Source organism: Octopus bimaculoides, chromosome 14, assembly GCF_001194135.2.
Source record: "Octopus bimaculoides isolate UCB-OBI-ISO-001 chromosome 14, ASM119413v2, whole genome shotgun sequence".
Classification (NCBI taxonomy): Eukaryota; Metazoa; Mollusca; class Cephalopoda; order Octopoda; family Octopodidae; genus Octopus; species Octopus bimaculoides.
This window is the reverse complement of record NC_068994.1, coordinates 6,381,569-6,382,529: the sequence shown is the minus strand read 5'-3', so window position 1 is coordinate 6,382,529 and position 961 is coordinate 6,381,569. Positions and strand designations below refer to the sequence as shown.

Genomic DNA, 961 nt, shown 5'->3' with positions numbered 1-961 from the left:
TATATATTTATATATATATATACACATACACATGCATACATTGTATATGTATCTATACATACATATATACGTAGGATCAGATAATCATAAATTTATACGCATATATATGTGATATATGTGTGTTTACACACACATATATACACTATACACACATATGTACACACATACATACACACACAAACGCACGCACGCACGCACACACACAAATAAATAGACACGCACAAAGCAATAAAGGCACACACATGCACACAAACATACACACACATAGTTATACGCACTCTCTCTCTCTCTCTCTCACACACACACACACACACACACACAAGTGTTAGCCCAAACACTTTTCAAAACATGTCTAGCCTCAGATATATTATAATAACCATGACAAAAGTGTTGTTCTCCCTGTATTTAACTCTCAGCTAAAATATTCACGACCAGGACATTAGCATGCATAATTAATGCGGAGCTGGGTTAAACAAGTCGGAAATTTAATAGAAAGGAGGTGGTGGGGGAGAACAAAACTAATATATGCGAAAGTTAAAATCGTTTACATATATACATATACATATACATACATACATACATATACATATATATTTATATTTCTATATATTTCTTCGTCCGTATTATTATTATTATTATTATTATTGTTCAGTAGTTTTATTTTTATAACGTGCTTTCACTTCACTACCGAGCGCAGCTCTGTGCGCCTTGGGTATGTGCTGTGGTTTGCTGTGGTGCTCTTATGTTTACTGTATTGAAGGTGTTTTGCGTAGAATGTGTGCAGTACCCAGTAGTGCAATTTTCTGTATGTTACATATATTTGTAAGTCCTGGTATTTTTGTTATGTATTTGTCTGAGTATTATTATTATTATTATTATTATTATTGTTATTATATATTTATTTGTTCGTCCAACGAATGACCATGGACATCAAACACACACACACACACACACACACACG

General features: G+C 33.2%; 1 protein-coding gene across 1 annotated transcript in view; it reads right to left on the bottom strand.

The window, feature by feature from the left end:
• LOC106873388 (glutamate receptor) overlaps positions 1–961 on the bottom strand; it is a 205,567-nt gene that overhangs the window by 87,022 nt on the left and 117,584 nt on the right. The gene's annotated exons all lie outside the window — the stretch shown is intronic.